Source organism: Nicotiana sylvestris, chromosome 8 (assembly GCF_000393655.2).
Source record: "Nicotiana sylvestris chromosome 8, ASM39365v2, whole genome shotgun sequence".
In the NCBI taxonomy this organism is placed as follows: Eukaryota; Viridiplantae; Streptophyta; class Magnoliopsida; order Solanales; family Solanaceae; genus Nicotiana; species Nicotiana sylvestris.
In genome coordinates this window covers 113,440,888-113,461,670 of record NC_091064.1, presented here as the reverse complement: position 1 = coordinate 113,461,670, position 20,783 = coordinate 113,440,888, and positions in this window count along the sequence as shown.

The window sequence follows — 20,783 nt, the reverse complement described above, 5'->3', positions numbered from 1 at the left end:
TTCACAAGGTGGGGTTTAGAGATTGGCTAAAAGTTGGAGGAAAAAGGAGAGGAGCGTAGAATAGGTGCACATATAACGACAAAGTCGTACAGGCTGCATGCCAGAAGGTAGTAACAGTCATGAGATTGAAAACATTCCGACCATAAGTCGTGGTGTGAGAATGAGGCCTAAAGGGGGGAATGCTCTGGCCTTTGGATTTATTAATAGAATAGTTGACTATATGGAAAGGACATCATTAAAGTATTCGTAAGAGCTATAGGTTATGAGACATATAAGCGCAATAGTTAACATTCAAGGACGAATGTTCCAAAGGCGGGAATGATGTTACACACCATGTTTTCGTACGTGAGAGTACATCGTAAGTCAGTTGATGTAAGCTCAGAAATGAGATCATCTTTGAAAGCACATAAAGTAATATATAAGATCATGATTAATAGGTACCAAGAGGGTTGGAAGGCTTAGAAGCTAAACGAATCTAAGAAAATAAGTTTTGTCGAAAGTTGACAAGTTGGGAATATTATAATATATACATTTGGGGATAGACTAGGGTGCTTAACATGATAAGGAGGTTATGTTATGAGTTATTTTAATTATACAATAGTTGTGTATTACGTTTTGAAGCCAAGCGAGTTATGGAACAAAAGTTGGCAAAGATCATCAAAAGTTATATTCATAAATATGCTGAACATTAGGTCAAATGTAGCTGATCACTTTTACCAATATACTTGGAATTACGGGATGATCCACCTATAAAATTGAATATCTATGAGTCTATTTTTAACGCATTAAACCATTTGTTGATATGACACCGGAGTAAAGAGATATTTGTGTTTTTGCGAGACAGCGCAGACTGCATAGGTGACAAGTAGGTGTATCACCTACTTGCTTAAATGAAAGGACGAAATATGTCCAAAAAAGGGCTAGTTTGGGTCGGCCAAAGAGCCCTTTTAAGGGATGATTTTCTTCAGATATTATATTCATTCAGGAGAAAAACATTTAGAGATAATCCCCTGCAAACTTCTCCCAAAAATTCAACACAAAACCCTAAATGATTTTCTCTTCTTTTCAAGTTCTAGTTGGAGGAAAACCCAAGGGTTGAAGAACCAAGATAGGAGCTGAGATATTCACCAACTAAGTTAAGTATACTTCCCTCTTTCACCCATTTTTCTACTATAAAATTAGAGAAAATTGTTCAATAATTGTAAGAACTCACGGGACGGTGATCAGAACTGTGAGTTTGAGTTATTTAACTTGTAGTGGACTGTGTTATGGGATGTTTCGTGTTGTTGTTGGGTTGTCTGTTTTGCTGCTTTTTTATGGAGTTTTGAAGGAGAAAGGGTTTGGAGAAACACCACATAATGGCATAATGGTGGGTTGGTCGTTCGTCATTACATCTTCATGTTGTGTTCTTGTTGTTGGTGGTGATGTAATGTCGAAGTGGGAGGAAGTAAAGATCATAGGGCAGTTGTTGTCCGTTTTATTATAAAATAAGTTTGTCATTCATTGTGCGATAGTTGTACCTTCCGTAACTTAATGATAGTATTATTATCGGTGTTGTAGATTAAGGTGCAACGAGATGAGTTCAACATATTTATTGGACAGATTGTGATACGGTATGTTGAGGCTAAACCTTTTCTTCATTTTGGCATGATCTCGTAACTACATATGTTTGATAACGAGACATAAAGAGAAGTTCCTACTCCCGAATTTATGTATTCCTAGTCTCATAAGTTACAGTATTCTCCCTTATCGTGACTTTATATTGAATTAAGTATTGTCTTCGTCTAGTCAAGAGAGCAGAGGGTATATATATATACACACATACACACACATAGAGTACTATAGTATTTTCACCACCATCGAGCTATAATCGGTGGGCAAGCCCTTATTAGGCTACTTCTAATCAGATGGTAAGTTATATACCGAGCCTACTATGGCCGAGTACCTATGAGCGAGCCCAGAATGGCCGAGATGTAGAGATTAGTATGGCTGAGTGCCTATGAGCGAGCCTACTACGGTAGAGCAGTTACACATACCGAGTCTTATAGGACCAGACAACTATTTTACTTACTATATTGCGAGATTTGAGTCAGTATCAGCAGGTAAGTACATCTTCAAATTATCTTTGACTCTCAGTTACTTTCAGTTCTTATATTATCAGTTCGGTTTCATCTTTCAGTTATTATGTTGCCTTACATACACTATACATTATTTCGTACTGACGTCCATTTTGCTGGGGACGCTGCATTTCATGCCTGCGGGTCTTGAAAGACAGCTGGATAGACCTTCCCAGTAGATAGAGTCAAACATCAGCTTTTTTAGCAAGCTCCACTTCCTTGGAGTTACTCAGTCTAGACCTTAAAGTCCATTTTATATATACAGGTTTGATGGGTAGACTGAGGTTCTGTCCCAACCATGATACAGTTCAGTTATCTCTAGAGGCTTGTAGACGAGTCCTATGTATTTTGTATGTTAGTATTATAGCCTTGCCAGCCCTGTGTACATGTTCAGTTTGGTATTGCTGGTTGTAGATGTTCATGGCGGCCTCGTTGGCCTACATAGTTGTGTATATGAGCTTTAGGGTGTGTTTACCCTCAGATGAGAGAGACATTATTTTCAGATGATTCAGAACATGGCCCAATTGACCTCAATTGGTGTTGTGAGCTTGTAGGTAGGCCTCATCGGCTTAAGTTGAGGGATACCCCTCCAAAGTTCATAGTTAAAGAGTGGTACGCTCTCAGGCCGAGTATGGGGCGTGACATAATGGGTGGAGTACCTTGTTTCATATATTCCCTTTGCCTCTTTGGAGAGATTAAAATTAGTTCGTGGTATACGAGTCCAATGAAATAAGGCAAGAGGCGAGTGAGATGGCTCAAATAAATTGCGTGTAACTTGTTATGCTTTGACACGGGTAAAGTTCATAATGAGAGCGTTTCCAACTAACACGGGTATCATAAACAAAATGATGCAAAAGAATGAGTGTAAAAAATCGAAAGAGAACATTAATAATATTAACACATACAAAACTGGGATATATGAGACAAAGTTAATATTGTAGGTTAACACTCGTTAGGCCAAGTTTAATTTTTTTCTAAATATTTTCTCAATTTTTATGCATTAATTTCTTAAAAGAATATTAGGATATATAGGAATAACATATAAAAAAATACCACAGAGAAAAAAATCCATGTAATAAGTGTGTGTATGTCACTTCCCTAGCTGAGATTATTCAGGTAGTAAACGCTATCAAACATCTATGTGTGATGATGTGATAGGTCATTCTGAGTTTTAGCATTTATTTTTGCATTTTGAGACCTCGGCTAGCTTCTTTAGTATTCCTCATTGTATACCTCATTTTGCATGCACAGTCCGTTTCTTGTTCCGGAAAGATTTTATGTGAAAAATTAAAGAAAATATAAAATTTTGCCTTAAAATGATTTGAGTTGATTACGGTCAACATTTTATATAAACGTACTCGGATCTATGTTTTGATGGTCTCGGAGGGTCCGTACCGTGATTTGGGACTTGGACATATGCCCGGAATCAAACTTGGAAGTCCCAAACTTGATTTAACGTGATTTGTTGAAAACTAGTAATTTGAAGGCTTAAAGAATTCCTAAGTTTGACCGTAGGTTGACTTTGTTTCTGTCGGGTTTGGATTTCGGTTCCGAAACTTGGGATAGGTTCATTTCACTATTTATGACTTGTGAGCAAGATTTGGTGCAAAACGGAGTTGATTTGATGTGATTCGAACGTCCGGTTGTAAATTTGCAAGTTCTTGAGTTTCTTTGAAAACTTCATACATTTTGATGTCTAATTCATAGTACTAAGTGTTCTTTTAGTATTTTGATCGCGTGAGTGAGTTCGTATGATACTTTTTAGACTTGTGTTTGATAGAGTTTGTATGATGTTTGGAGCCCGAGGGGCTCGGGCGAGTTTCGAACGTGTAGCGAAGTGTTTGATAGAGTTAGAATTCTGCTGGTTTTTGTGCATAAGCTTTAGGTCTCACAATTTCGATAAATGAGTCACAATTGCAATTTTTAGCTTGATTTTGTTGGTCTCGCATTAGCGAACTCAATGTTCGTATTTGCCATGAGGGACTAGGTAAGCTTGGTTTGCACTTGCGATCATCTTGATCGCTTCTGCGATGTGTCACTGGTTTGCAATTGCGAACAATATATTGCATTTGTGACTGTAGTAGGGGTTTGAGGGACTTCGCTTTTGCAATGGTTTTTTCACATTTGCGGGGTTCGCATTTGTGAACCCTGGGTCACAATTGCGACACCTGTGATTGGACAAAAGTTGAGGGACAGGATTTTTAGCTTCATTTTCATATTTTAGAACCCTAGGCTCGGTAGGAGGCGATTTTGAAGAGGGAATTTTATCTACAAACTTTGGGTGAGTGATTCTAATCCATTTCTAATCATAATCCAACAATTTATCTTAGATTTTAACATCAAAATCATGTGAATCAAAGTGAAAATTTGTGAACCTTGTCAAGTTTTTGAAAAATAAGAAATTGGGTTTTCAGAGTCGATTTGGACTCGAATTTTAAAACTAATCACCTATATGAACTTGTAGGGTCATGGGTAGTCGGAATCTACCATTAGACCCAGGGTTTGATCGGATGGCCCCTAGGTTGACTTTTGTAGATTTTTTGGGAAAAGTGTAAGGAACTTTGCTTATCTATTGCAATTGATTTCCATAGCATTGTTTGATGATATTATATCAATTTTGGTTAGATTCGATTGGTTTGGAGGTGAATTATAGAGGAAATGCCCCGGTTAAGCTTTGATTTGGTTGCGGAGAGAGGTAAGTGTTGGGTCTAACCTTGATTTGAGGGAATTAGGAACCCTTAAGCTATATGTTATGTGAATTACGTGTGTAATGGCATATATGTGAGGTGATGAGTGTATATACACCGTCAAAATAATTTTTTCCATGTCTTCTCGTATTTCCTGAATTATCTCATTCCATGCCTTAATTGTTACATGCTTTAATTGCTTTCCATGCCCTAATTTGTTACTTGTCACTAATTATTCTTGTATCGAATTATTCTTCCCTTCCATGACTCCGTGATTAATCGCTACTTGCCTAAATGTCTTACTGGCACACCTTAATTGTCACATACTTGACTTCTCTTGTTGCTTTTATATTATTTGTAGCATTCCTTTGATTAGTATGTAGTTCTTTTACCAATTTGCGTTCATATCCTTTGATTGTAGTGATTCTTATAAATGGAGCTATTAGATTGATTATGTTTATTGAAATTATTTGTGGATCGGGTTGCGTTGCAATGGTTGTGATATGGTGGAATAAGGGAGGATTATGAAATTGATTCTGATGATATAGTGGGTTCGGGTTGCATGCCACAATTATTATGTATGTAATACTTGATTTTGGCAATTTATAATACGGTGTAATAAGGGAGGATTATGACATTGATTATGATGATATGGTGGGATCAGGTTGCGCAGCGCAACGAATTATATACGTATAATATTGATAAATGATACTATGGTGTAATTAGGGAGGATTCTGTGTGTACGGTAGGACCGGGTTGCGTGCTCCAAGGGATTTTGTGTGTTGTACTAGTTGTTGTTACTATTTAGTTTTCAGCATTTTTATATGAAGTTACGAGGTATGTTATTTTGGGTTCTTTGATTGTAAGGTTGAGTTCATTTTCACAAATTAACTGCCTTACTTTTATTTCGATTTTTTCCCAGTTATTATTATTACTACATACAGGTTATTGTAAGTGGCACGCCTTATCCTCGTCACTACTTCGTCGAGGTTAGGCTCAGCACTTAGAGAGTACATGGGGTCTGATAAGTTATGGAACTTTGAGTTTTGATGATTTGACAAACAATCTTGAGGAACCAGTTCTGATCATCTCCTTAGGTTCGATTTTCATGGGGAATACGGCTGATTCGTAGGGGGACCATATAGAGATCTGGTTCTCAGAGGGAATATCAATTCTAAGTTTGTTGTCATCAAAAAGGGGGAAATTGAAAGGTTACAAGTACCTTGGGCACAAGTACTTTACTTTATATTTTGATGATCTAACAAACTTACCATTCAGAACCAAATAAGGAACCTGTTACACATTTACAAGACCTTGAGATCACAAAGTTCTAGGTTGGGATCCAGCCTTTGGAAAAGCAAGATGAATGCTATTACTGAATCTAAGGACCTACAGGAGCTGACCATAGAAAAGCTGGTTGGAAATCTGAAGACCTACGAGATGAAGTGGAAGATAGACAGTGAAAGAAGAGAATCAAAGAAAGAAAAGAAGTTGGTACTTAAAGCAGATAGCAATGACTCAAGTGAGAGAGAGTAGAAGGAACAACTTAGGGAATAAGTCCTTACCAGTTCCGAGGAGACCATAAGAAGTCAACTTTCCAGTAGGAAAGTTGCTTCATGCACACGCTATTGTACAGGAACAGTACAATAGTCAACTTTCTGTGGAAGGATTTTTACCTACCTTGCTTACATCATTGTAGTTATGTCACACAAGTATAAATACAATCAAGGAAGGTAAAATAACTTACTTCATGGGAGAACCAGATAAAGGACCTGAAGCATGCCTGGTACAATCATTCAAGTTAATCCACTCAAGATAATCTAGGCAGTGTGTCTTTAGATTCACGTGAACTAGATTAGGGACCTGATACCTTGGTGTTCCCCTGACAGAAGTATAGGTCAACTGTTCAGACGGAAAGCAACTGCAAAAAGTGACTACCTACAACAGTGCAACAGTCACTTCCATTGGGAAAAGGCATGTACTAACCAAGATTTTACATCACCATTGGGATGTCTTTTTCCAATATAAACCTGGTGCAAGACACAAGGCATCTTCCTCCAAGACTTGCAAAATCAGAAATGCAAATATTCTCTCAAGTGCAAGAACAACCTCTCTCAAGAACAAAGCTGCTTCAACCTTAAGGACCGGATCCAAGATTGAAGATGTCTTAAGTCCTTAGGATTGTTGAGTCTTTGTTATTTGTTTTTTAATTGTAACTTCTATCTTGCTTTCTTAGAAGTTGTTTTAGGAAACCCAAAATCACAAACCCTCCAAGTTTGTGTCTTGGCTAGAGTTAGTCGAGTTGTAAAGCCTTTGTAATAGAGTTATTACAAAGTGGTTTGTAATAGGGTTATTACATGTTAGAGTGATTAAAGTCTTTGTCACTAGAGTGTGACAAAGTGTCTTGTGGTGAGAGTATCACAAGTTAGTCAAAGTCTTTGTAACTAGAGAGTCACAAAGTGGCTTGTGGTGAGAGTGCCACAAGTTAGTTGAGTTGAATCCTTTGTAATAGAGGTATTACAAAGTGGCTTGTACTAGATGTTTACAAGTTAGTGAAGTTGAAAGCCTACAAGTGTAGGTCATGGTTTTTCTCCCCTTGAGTTGGTATTTTTCCACGAAAAAAATCCTCTGTGTTCTTTACTTACTTCCTAGCTACTATGGTAACAATTAGAGAACCTTATTCCCTATACTGATTGGTTGCACAGTCTGTTGCTTACAGTAGGAACTGCTAGAGAATATGGTTTTCAATACAGTAGGAACTTATCCTGTGTCTCATCTACATACTGGTTCCGCAGTTAGCACCGTACGAAACTGATATAGGACCCGATCGCTATACAATTTGGTTCCTCAGTATTTTTAGTGGAAACTCATAGAGAATGTGGTTCTCTATATAGTTTGGTGGACGCTCAGTTTCTAACAATTGGTATCAGAGCAGGTTCTTTCTAAAAGGTTAACATTTAGAAAGGATCTATATGGATGCTCTACCAGACTTTGAGGAAGATCGATCAACCTATAGGCCACCAAGATTTCAGAAAATGGTTAGTAGAAATGGAGGCATTCCTAAGAAGGGTAGCTCTAGCAGAAATACTAAAGGATACGATTGTTGTCACAAGTGCAGAAAACTAGGACATTTGATCAAAGACTGTCCTCTCCACAATCAGGTCATTACAAACACAATGTTGACACGGTGGGTAAGAGAAACCTGGTCCCCGACAGAAAGGTCAAGAGAAGAAATGTCGCTAACAATATTGTAAAGCAAGCTCTGGTTGCCTGGGGAGATTCCTCTAGTGAATCTGAGGATGATAATGAAAAGGAAGACACCTCCATGATGGTCGCAGAAAGAAAAGCCGCAAAATATGATTCCATATTTACATTGATGGAAAAATCTGATGAGGATGAAGAAGATGATTGTCACACCTCCTTTTTACTACAGCCGTAAAGGGTATAAATACAAAGGAGTTTTTCCAATTAAATGACAATAAAAATGGGATTATTTCATTAAAAATTCAGAGTTTCCACTTGGGATAATTTTATGGTGTCCCAAGTCACCTGTTTAAATCCCAAATCGAGGAAAAGATTGACTCTGTATTATAGTCTACGAACCAGAAATCCGAGTAAGGAATTCTGTTAACCCGAGAGAAGGTGTTAGGCATTCCCGAGTTCCGTGGTTCTAGCACGGTCGCTCAACTGTTATAATCGGCTTAATTATCTGATTTGAAAATATTTTGAATCTATGCATTTTAACTTTTAACCGCTTTTATTTAATTTTTAAAGAAGATTGAACGTCATTTAAAACATGTCTTTGGATCGCGCCACATGAAATGCGCCCACAATCCTAAACATATTTTATTCAACGTTTTGGGATTTGATTTGGGTCACATGAAATGCACACCCGAGTTTAGGAAGGTAATATTATTAAACTAACGTGCCTAGAACAATTTTGTGCGTGCAACTTGCGAGGGCCATGGAATTTAGCTAAACGACATGCCTCGAATTATAAGGATTGAGTCAAACTTAAAATAAAATGAGGGCCATGCAATCGAGGCTTTGTTCGGCACGGCACACCTCGATTCTAATTTTTAAAGGTAATTCAAATTAAACTTTGGAGGGCCATAAACTACTTATATTATCCAATATAGCTCACCTCGTAATGTAACTAGTGAGAATTCAATTAATTAGAGGACAGAAATCAACACTTTTAAGACTAAAATTTTGGATCAATTTAAAACTAATAGACCAACAATTAGGTAGGACGAGCGGGTGGAATTAAAGAGCATTGGGCTTGGAAGACTGGCCCTACTGCCAAAAGACCTGGCCTGCCCTGATACAGGCCCAACGCGAGCCCCAAGCCGTAGAGAATGGACATCAACATATGTCGGACTCCAGATCGAGTCTCTACGCATGCAAAACATCAGAATTATTTGAATTAATGGCCTTGATTTCATTAACCAGGCCATCACTAGGCCCAAGTTCAGGCTCGCCCTTTGTGCATAGTGGATTGATTGTAAATAATTCAAGATGCTACATGAAACATAAGATGGAATTGACCTCCCACTTCTGAATCTCGATTATTCAAGCCTGATATGACCAACCATTCTCAGAAAAAATGCTCAATGTACAATTAACTGCTTGCACTTCAATTAAGCAACTCGGTGAAACATGAGATGAAACTAACCCTTTATTTCTGAATTTTAACTATCAACTAATCATTATGAGTTGGCAAACAACAATTCTAACTCAAACATGTTCATAATTAACACCAAAATAGACTAATGCTTCTGAGTTTTAGCCCATTAACTGAACATTCTAAATTGAAGCAACTAATCTAAACTAAGCATGCTCACAACCAGCAGCAAAATGAACTGACACCTGCTTCTATTATTAGAATACTCTGGACCAATTCCTCCCCTTTAAACACAATTCCAACACCCACGAAATCCAATGAATACATTCTGCCAAACTAATATATAAGTACATGATCAAACTAACACAATTAACATGTTATCAAAACTTAAGTGAGCTATTCAGCAAACCAATCTCAATACCTTTTGCTTCAACCTGATGAGGCAAGATACGTCTCAACACTAACTGACCCACTTCGGACTTCCGTGGACGTACCTTCTTGTTATATGCTCTCGACATTCTCTGTTGTTACAATTGGCTGTGACACACTGCTGCTAATATCTTTTCATCAATCAGACTTAATTGATCCAAGGGGGTTTTGACCCATTCAATGTCATCAATTTCTGCCTCAGCGACAATCCGAAGGGATGAGATTTCAATTTCTGCGGGTATTACTGTCTCCGTGCCATACACCAACAAATAAGGAGTGGCTCATACTGAAGTACGGATTGTACTGTGATAACCCAGCAATGCAAACGGCAACTTTTCATGACACTGCCTAGAACCTTCTACCATTTTTTGAAGTATCTTCTTTATATTCTTGTTGGCTGCCTCGACTGCTCCATTCGCTTTTGGGCGATATGGGGTGGAATTGCAATGTATAATGTTAAACTGCTGATAGGTCTCCGTCATCAGATGACTATTGAGATTAGCACCATTGTCCGTGATGATTACCTTCGGAATGCCAAAACGACAGATGATATTTGAATGCACAAAATCGACCACTGCTTTCTTGGTCACAGATTTGAAAGTTTTCGCTTCAACCCACTTGGTGAAATAATCAATGGCTACCAGAATAAACCTGTGTCCGTTTGATGTTGCTGGCTCGATTGGCCCAATGACATCCATTCCCCAAGCAACAAAGAGCCATGGTGCCGACATTGTATGCAATTTGGATGGTGGGGAATGAAGCAGATCTCCGTGCACCTGGCACTGATGAAACTTGCGCACAAAACTGATGCAATCTCTCTCCATAGTGAGCCAGTAATAACCTGGTCGGAGAATCTTCTTTGCCAGAATGTACCGGCTCATATGCGGTCCACAAACTCCGGAGTGTACCTCAGTCATTATAATTGTGGCTTGTCTGGCATCTATGCATCTTAGCAATCCAAGATTTGGAGTTATTTTGTATAAAACCCCTCAATTGAAGAAAAATCCACTTGCCAATCGTTGAATTGTTCTTTTCTAATCACCTGTGGTATGTACCGGATATACCCCCATCTGGAGGTATTCTTTGATATCGTGGAACCATGGCTCCCCATCAAGTTCTTCTTCTACCATATTACAGTAAGCATGCTGATCACGGACCTGAATCTGCAAAGGGTCCACATAAGCCTTATCTGGATGATGTAACATTGACGCCAGAGTAGCCAAAGCATCGGCGACTTCATTTTGGATCCTTGGGATATGCCTGAATTCTATCGACTGAAACCGTTGACAAAGATCATGCAAACATTGTCTGTATGGTATGAGTGTCAAATCCCATCTTTCCCATTCTCCCTGAATTTGGTGCACCAGGAGGTCCGAGTCACCCAAGACCAAGACTTCCTGGACACCCATATCCACAGGTAACCTCAAACACAAAATACATGCCTCGTACTCAACCATGTTGTTGGTACAGTAAAAACAAAGCTGAGCCATAACAGGGTAGTGCTGCCCCGTTTCAGAAATAAGTACTGCTCCTATCCCCACGCCCTTCATGTTTGCAGCCCCATCAAAGAAAAGTTTCCATCCAGGCTTCTCGACTTGTTCCAACTCATCAATGTGCATCACCTCTTCATCAGGGAAATAAGTTTTCAAAGGTTCATAATCTTCATCAACCGGGTTCTCGGCCAAATGGTCTGCCAAGGCCTATGCTTTCATTGCAACTCGAGTCACGTAGACAATGTCAAATTCTGTGAGCAGGATCTGCCACTTTGCAAGCCTCCCTGTAGGCATAGGCTTCTGAAAGATATACTTCAATGGATCCAAGCGAGATATGAGGTAGGTAGTATAAGATGACAAATAATGTTTCAGCTTCTGTGCCACCCAAGTTAGGGCGCAACATGTCCTCTCAAGATGAGTATACTTAACCTTGTATGACGTGAATTTCTTGCTGAGGTAATAGATGGCCTGCTCCTTCCTGCCAGTGATATCATGTTGACCCAATACACAGCCGAATGAATTGTCCAAAACCGTCAGATATAAAATCAAAGGTCGCCCTGGCTTTGGCGGGACCAGCACAGGTGGATTTGACAAATACCCCTTTATCTTATCAAACACCTCCTAACATTCATCTGTCCATTTGACCGCAGCGTCTTTATTTAACAGTTTGAAGATAGGCTCGCAAGTTGTCGTGAGCTGAGCGATGAACCTACTGATATAATTCAATCTCCCCAACAAACTCATCACCTCAGTCTTGTTCCTCAGAGGAGAAAATTCCTGGATGGCCTTGACTTTCGATGGATCCAGTTCAATGCCCTGGCGGCTGACTACGAACCCCAGCAACTTTCCAGACGACACCCCAAAAGCACGCTTTGTAGGATTAAGCTTGAGATTGTACCTACGAAGCCTTTGGAAGAACTTCTTCAGATCCCTGACATGGTCAGACTGCTTTCTAGACTTCACGATCACATCATCCATGTATACCTCGATTTCCTGGTGTATCATATCATGGAATATTGTTGTCATTGCCCTCATGTAGGTTGCCCCAGCATTCTTCAAGCCAAATGGCATGACCCGATAGCAGTACGTTCCCCACGGCGTGATGAATGTCGTCTTTTCTGCATCTTCCTCTTCCATTAAGATCTGATGATAACCCGCGTAACAATCCACAAAAGAACCAATCTCATGTTTGGCACAATTATCGATCAAGATATGGATGTTCGGCAATGGGAAATTGTTTTTTGGACTTGCCTTGTTGAGATCCCGATAGTCGACACACACCCTAGTCTTGCCATCCTTCTTTGTCACAGGCACAACATTGGCTAACCAAGTGGGATACCGGGTGACCCGAATGACTTTGGCATCGAACTGCTTGGTGACCTATTCTTTGATCTTTACACTCATATCTGTTTTGAACTTTCTCAGCTTCTGTTTGACAGGAGGGAATGCTCGGTCAGTGGGCAGCTTGTGAACCACTAAATCAGTGCTTAGGCCCGGCATATCGTCATAGGACCATGCAAAAACGTCTTTGTATTCAAACAGTGTTTTAATTATCTCCTCCCTGAGTTGAGGTTCCAAATGGACACTTATTTTAGTTTCACGGACATTTTCTTTGGTCCCCTAGATTAACTGCTTCTGTATTGTTCAAATTAGGTTTGGGCTTTTCCTCAAAATGACTTAGTTCCTTACTAATTTCTTCATAGGCCTCATCATCATCAAATTCCAACTCGTCATCACACTCAATTTCTTGTATTATTATTTCAGAGTTAGATTGGCTTTTAAAACTGGGCCGAAGATTCCTCATGCATGTCATGTCATTGATATCAGCATAAAAAGAACTGTACAAAAGAAAAAAAACAAAAACAAAATTAGAAGAAATGAAGGAAAAGGAACAATTGCATTTCATTGAATATAAAGATAACAGGGTTTTAACACATCCAACTGGACGGAACATAATATCTGAATTACAGACCCTGGAATAATCCAGAAAACAAAAGAAAATCAAAACCCACTACCAAGACTCCCTACGGGTAGGAAGAGGAGTAGCTTCCCAGTTGTTGACTTTTGCACGTGGTCCCACGAATTGCACATCTGCCCTGCTGGACCCTTCCCCAGCCTGAACCATGTTAACCTCGGCGAATAACCTTTCGAACCCCTTCTCCAAGTCTCCATCAGCACCAATCAGTGATCCAGGGACCTTTGACAATAGTTGCTTTCTGATACCCAGCCTGACGAATGACCTAGACAGACGCAGGATTGGCTTTGGCAATGCCCATGCTTTCTGTTTCATTTTTCTAGCTCTTCTCACATCTGCAACGGTAGGCTTGAACCCCAGACCAAAAGTATCCAGATTCTTTGGAAGAGAAACTGGCTGCACAATACCTTGCAGAGATGCACCTAAACACTTGCCCGGTACAAAACCATTTTTCAACATTTCAACAGCTACCATAACTGATGCCGCAGCCATCTTTGGAGTTGGAACGCACTTTCCTTCCAAAATTTTCTCTACCGATACTGTGTCAAAAACCTGATAAACCCATGGTCCCTTGTCATCGTCAACCTCTTGTCGACGCCCCCTTTTTCTATGTGACCGTGGAGTCAGAAATTGGGTATACAACATTGGGAGGACAACTCTATTCCCTTTCGAGAATTGGGTTTAGAAGTTGAAGAGTCACCACCTAATGATTATAGTGCATTAGGACACTTTAAGAAGGGTTTGAGATGAAGAGACCAGAGATTAGGGTAAGGGCTAGAAATTATCCCGAGGGGAAGGTGTTAGGCACCCATCAGGATCCACAAGTGTGGTTCCCGGCCATGCTACAATTGTGACTTTACAAGTAAACAATCAAGGCTCAAATAAGGACTTGCATACAACATTGCAATTAGGTTGAAACTTATGAAAGTAAGTAGAAAGAGAGCAAGGATTTGAAAAGTTTGAACAACTCTGAATAAAGAAAAGGGGTCCTAGGTTTGTGATTAATATGGATCACATCAATGCAATATCCAGCAATCACTCCTCAGAAGAGGGGTCGCACGTGATATTAGCGCATCGGTCATCATATCCATATTCTACCCTTCCCACCCCATTAAGGTATTAAAGCACGGATGGTGTCGTTACTTATTGCATGCTAGTACCCGTCCCAGTCCTATCAGTCTCGGAGGCATTTAGGACTACTAATCCTAAAGGGAAAGGGATTTGGGGCTTTTATGGTTTTAAAAGGATAAAATTCTAGAGCGACAAACAAAACACATAACAGTTGAAAGACTCAAATAAACCTCCTCAAGTCAGAAAAGCATAGAGTTTAGCATGTCTTACAAGTACTGATTAGGTCTGAATTAAACTTTAAAAAAAATGCGTGAGGCAAACTTGATTTATTACATACTTCAGATAAGAAATCCAAATCAGACATGCCTGCTGGTTGGAATTGTCAAAGACTGATGCACTTATGGCTTTTACCCTAAAGCTTGCCTAGGTGAAACCTATAGGCATGATATCTAATAATGCAAACACTGATTTTAAGGAAAAGCTTTACTGATTTTAGGAAAAGGGGATCTGAAGATTTTAAGACGGATTTTAGATTCGAAATGAGGCTGATTCAATTAACTGATCCTATAGGCATGGTTTCTAAGTGTCATTGATCTTAAACAGTTGCAAGAATCTATAAACATGATATCTAGGCGTTACTGATTTTAAACGTTTATAGAAGTGCAGAAGTCCTATAGGCCTGGTGTCTAAAATACTGATTGTTATTTAAACCTATATACATGTTTGCCTAATGCTAGATGCATATGCAGAATACAGAAAGTCCTATAGGCATGGTTTCTATATGAGAATGCAGAAAATCTTATGGACATGGTATCTATGTGAGAAGGCAAAGTTTTAATGATTTATAAAATGCAGAACTTTAAAACATAGTAATTCCTATGGGCATGATCTCTAGATGAGATGCAGAATTTTATAAATGATAACCCCTATAGGCATGATATCTACCCCTTGCATGCATAAAAGTAAACCCCCCTCCCTTCTTTACTAAATCCCCATGAGTTTAATATAAATTATTACAAACCAGTGAATCGGACTGAAATTAAAAGTACATCAGAAACTAACAGCTGCATCCGAGGAACCTAATTCAGACTTAATGTCTAACAATTGGGGATGAACCACTTCCGAGATCAAGGTTTCCTAAGCCTTGTCTTATCTAGGGTGTCTCAGAGATCCAAGGAATTTCAAAAATTCCAGGCAGTGCTTACACCCGAGATATTAATCAGAAAGAGGTATACTGCAATGTGGAAGAGCCAACCCTTAGGTGTCCAAGTTCAGAGGGAGCTCATGGATCCCAAAGCAAGGATCACAAGAGGGGGGCGGAACTTAATGTTCTAAGAATGAGTGCAAGTGCAATAGAGGGGTTAGGGAGTGCCAAGGCAGGCTGGTGGTCATACCTAGTCATAAGGTAGACTGGCACACCCTTGACCAAGCATGTTAAGCCAACAAATATGAGCACAGACCCATTGAAGGTCAGGCTATGGTCCAGACAATGATTAGGGCATTGTTAGACCATAGTCTTAAACTCAGAATACATATAAAGGGGAAGGGGAATGGGAATTGGAAAGAATTTAGGACTCAGGGAGTCCAGCCCCATACACATGAGCAACAATGTCAAGTGTTGTCATGCTTTCTGGACCATAACTCAACATACAAAGGGAATTGGGGGTGGGGATTCAGGTGAGCACAGAGAAAAGAAGTAAATAAACTTGCAGAAATCACAGCATCGAAACAGTAAGACAAACAGAGGAAAGGTTGAAGGATAAACATGTAGTGGAGAGGCAGAAACTAAACAAAGATAGACATACCAGTTACAGAAAAAGTAAGCAAAGAGAAAAGTAGGATTTCTTTCAGCCAAACCACAAGAAAGCTTCAAGCTTGTGAGATCAAAGAATTCGAATGTTTAAGAAATTCTAAGTATATTTGAGAGAAATAGTGACTTGTTCTCTTAGAACTTCCTTTTGAAAGAGAAAAAGGTACAGGTATTTATAGCTTTGAAAAGAAGTAGAAAATAAGGCAATGAATAAGGTTTCAACACAAACATGGAAATAATCACAGTCAAAATCAATTAATACAGCTTGTTCCCTTTAATCAAGGGATTACTGCTCAACGGACACTAACAGGATTAATATAAGGAAAGAAGATCAATTTGTAATCAGAATGATTGTTACCATAAAAGGAGCAGTAAAACCATATAGTAAGGGATTAAATCTAAATACAGGAGTGTACTTATTTTGGAAAGGATCTGGTAAGGCCAAACAAAGAGAGAGAACCAATTAACCCTTAACGGGCGAGTAAAAATCAAAATTTTACAAGGAAAAGTTTTTTGAAAAATTAATCACGAGTTTGAAAATCAATCGTAGAAGGGACTCAGTATATAAATGAAGTACACAAGTAATAGACATGTGAGGCCAAGCTATGGCAAGAAGAAACAACATACAGTAATAGCATGATAGTCACTTAGGTCAAACTTCATTAGCTTAGTAATAGAGAAAAGATCAGAAGCATGCAAAAGTTAGGTGAAAACCTTTCTGAAAACATAGTTGAGTTTGACAAATAGCAAGAGCTCAGAATAAAGGAATCACATAAAGAAGACGAGATGTTGCAGTAAAGGAACCAAACGGAGCGATTTCAAATAGGCGAGTTGGACAAACAAACTCAAGACCTCGAACAGACCCCAAAGAACTAGGGCTTTCGAAATCAGTAGAGTTTAGAGGCGATAAGCAAGTGAAACAAATAAACAGTCTCAGAATCTCAAGTAAAACCTCCAAAAATTAGGGTTTTCAACACCAATCAAACTTAGAGATGATAAGCAGATGAATCGAACAAAACATTAACAAACAGACTCAGAAAACCTAGTTTGAAATCAAAAGGTTTTGAAAAGGAAATTTGGGGATAATGCTTAAAACATCACATATAGCACAGATCAAGCACAGATCCAAACAAATAAACGAAAAGAACCTCGAATAGGCTAGGGTTTCTGAGAACACTAGAAACGAGTAAGGCTTGGAAGAAACAAGATCAGATCTTGAGTCGATAAGGTAAGAATCAGGCTCAGGAGGCTAAGACACATTGGACCAAGGCCGGAGTTGGTTGAGAACATCGAATCGACGAAGGTCTGAGCGAAGACCTTTGAAGTCTGGCCTTTAACCTTCAGGTATCAAGCATGTGACAGTAGGGGTTGAGTATAGGTCGTCCATGGTTAGAACAACCATGGATTCCGGTGGATTTGGGGTTGGAGGTGGCAGAGAGCGATTAGGGTTTCGAGAGAGCTCGAGAGTGTTTGAGAGACGAGAGGTTTCAAAGGCGGCAGACCAAACGAAATGAAGGGATTAGGGTGTAGTTGGGGGATTAAAAAAGGTAAGGGACAATCCTGGCCGTTGATCTAAATGATCAACGGCCTGGATTGAAAGCAAGGTCGGGCGGGTTTTTCAGTTGGGTCGGGGGCCGGGTTAAAATGAAATTGGGCCGATCCAATTGGGGTTAGTATTGGGTCAATTGAGGGCCAAAATTTAAACGTAAATAGGCTGTAATTGCAATGAAATGAGGCTAAATGTTAAATAGCCAGTTTTCCCTTTTATTTTATAAAACATAGTAAAAAAAAGATTTTAAAAGCAAATTAAAAGTACAGAGCCAATTAATAATATATAAATATTAGTTTAAAAATGTTGGGCCTAATTTTACGATCATAAAAGGCTATTAATCGTAAAGTAGGCTAAAATTGCAATTATATGCAATTTAGCTTTTAACATACCAAATAATTTTGTAAAACTATACAAAAATTATCTTAACTAAAATTTGGTATAGATATGGGAATAAAATAAATTATTCACCAAAATTGATGATTTTGGGAATAATTATGGGTTTTGCACTGCTAAAATAGACAATAAATTGATTTCAAAAATCTTTAACAATTAGGGAAAAATACCAAAACTCTTGGGCGTACTTATGTATGCACATATATGCTATTTTGGAAGTATTTTGGGTACAAAAATACCTAGGGAAAAATTGGGTATCAACAGCTGCCCCTCTTTACCCGGGGAGGATGAAAGAGTTGTCGGGTAAAGATAAGATGGCCAATTTTGACCGGAAGTGGCGATTTGAAAGGAGTTTTGATCGATCTCCTATTTCTAAGCTGCCTACATATCCCTGGTCTTACAGGAATCAGGCCATATGTAGTTCAGGATCCATTGGCGGAATATGCCGATGGAGATTTGAAACGGACGGACGCGATGTTTTAGATTGAGAGAAGCTTTCTAAAAAACCAATAGACTGCGGGAACCGGAGCGGGATCGCTCCTGCTGAGACGGTCATTGCCAGCCGGTGTACCAGCAAGTGAGCAATACAAGTGCATATTGTACGTAAATTTAAACGTGATGCAAATTTCCATTGGACCATGAATGTTGTTCTCGGACAGTTAGGATGACGTCCTCGAACCATGATGTCCTGGGCCATGAAGCGTATGGTAAAGGATTCGCCAGCTATGAAATGATGTTCTCGGGCTATGAGAATGATGCCTCCAAACTATGATGCCTTTGAATAATGATATGCAAAAGGTAAAATGGGGTCCTCAGGCCATGGCATGGCGTTCTCGGGCTATGCAAATGGTACCTCCGAACAATGACGCCCTTGGACAATTTGGCGATCTTTCATCCCATGAAATGCAAAAAGTGGCGATCTTTCAGCCGATGCAAGACGTAAATAAAGGTGGCGGTATTTCAGTCGATGCAAAATAAAACGGCTCTATTTCAGCCATGCAAGAGAGATGAAGTGGCGATATTTCAGCCATGCAGGATGGAGGTAGAGCTTAACCTCGGAAGGCAGAAAGGTAGCCTTATGCAAAATGCATATGGAGACAGAGCTTAGTCTCAAAAGGCAGATAAGTAGCCTTATGCAGAATGCAGATGGAGACAGAGCTTAGTCTCGAAAGGCAGATAAGTATTATGCAGATGATGATGGAGGTAGAGCTTAACCTCGGAAGGCAGAAAAGTAGCCTTATGCAAAATGCAGATGGAGATAGAGCTTAGTCTCGAAAGGCAGATAGGGTAGCCTTATGCAATGCAAAAATGCAGATGGAGGTAGAGCTTAACCTCGGAAGGCAGAAAAGTAGCCTTATGCAAAATGTAGATGGAGATAGAGCTTAGTCTCGAAAGGCAGATAGGGTAGCCTTATGCAATGCAAAAATGCAGATGGAGGTAGAGCTTAACCTCGGAAGGCAGAAAAGTGGCCTTATGCAATGCAGAGAAATGCAGGATGGAGACAATGCTTAGTCTCGAAAGGCAGAAAGGTAGCCTTATGCAATGCAGAGAAATGCATGATGGAGACAATGCTTAGTCTCGGATGGCAGAAAAGTAGCCTTATGCAATGTAGAGAAATGCGGATGGAGACAATGCTTAGTCTCAAAAGGCAGAAAGGTAGCCTTATGCGATGCAGATGGAGGCAGAGCTTAACCTCGGAAGGCAGAAAAGTAGCCTTATGCAATATAGAGAAATGCGGATGGAGACAATGCTTAGTCTCGAAAGGCAAAAAGGTAGCCTTATGCGACGCAGATGGAGGTAGAGCTTAACCTCGGAAGGCAGAAAGGTAGCCTTATGCGATGCAGATGGAGGTAGAGCTTAACCTCGAAAGGAAGAAAGGTAGCCTTATGCAGTGCAAGAATGTAAAAGGATGATTAGTAGTAAGATCTCTTAGCTGATAGCCGATTACGACAATATGACTACTGGGGAGATTGTATACGGATAGCAATTGCGAACAAGTAATGATTCTGAGAAGTTGCATTCTTGAGAGTGCATAAATATACCTAATGATATTGCGAATTGAGTGCCTACATCCAAAGAAAAATCGTGAGTTCTGTAAGGGGAAAGGTTAGTTCGTCTTCCCCGGGCCCTTGACATTGTGTGTTATTGGGGTAGCGTCGCTAAACAATAGCAATTCGGATAATAGTTATGCATGATCTAGTAAATATATAATCAAAAATAGTTTTCTTTAGATGAACCAACGACTGCAACGTGGTTCAAGACATTGCAACCTCTTTTTCTCCGGAATTTTGAGGGTCCTCCTCAAAATTCTGCCCCTGTTTATTGGGCTGGCGCTTCTGGCGATGCATGAACTAAAATTAACTTCGAAATTTTGAGGGTACTCCTCAAAATTCTGCCCCAGTTCCAATAGCGGGGAAAAATGGAATTTTTATTAAATTATGACCGAACCCATAGGGCTGCCTACGTATTCCCTCTTAAACGGGAATCAGGTCAGGCGTAGTTCAAATTACATCATTAAGGGAATCATAAGTGGTCACACATAATATCGTTTCACTGCATCTGAATTGATTGGCTTCGGCCAGACTTCTCCATCCATCTCTACAAGAATAAGGTCTCCTCCAGTTAGAACCCG